Here is a 340-nt window from a genome sequence, read left to right on the forward strand (position 1 = left end):
ACTAACACCGTCCGCCTTGCAAGAGCGCGCCGCAGCTATACCACGTACACGTGAAATGCCAACCTGGGTCCACCCCGGCGATGCATTTAGGGCCCACCTCGCGCCATGGAGCACGCGGGGTTGGGTGCCTGAGGGCTCGTCATGAGCATGCCTACCCGTGGCCAAGCTCAAGAGGGGTCGCCCCTGTGCATCGCCGAATACCTCCTCCCCCCTAAAGAGCCCTTAGGAAAAAATCCGCTCTGGCACGAGGAAACATTGATTTGTTGAGGAGGAATAATGGGTCATTTTCGGAGCAATTCTTGGAGTCTTGCCCTGATTTTTTGCACACATGCTAAGAAAA

The sequence above is a fragment of the Quercus robur genome, assembly GCF_932294415.1.
Source record: "Quercus robur chromosome 6 unlocalized genomic scaffold, dhQueRobu3.1 SUPER_1_unloc_58, whole genome shotgun sequence".
Classification (NCBI taxonomy): domain Eukaryota; kingdom Viridiplantae; phylum Streptophyta; class Magnoliopsida; order Fagales; family Fagaceae; genus Quercus; species Quercus robur.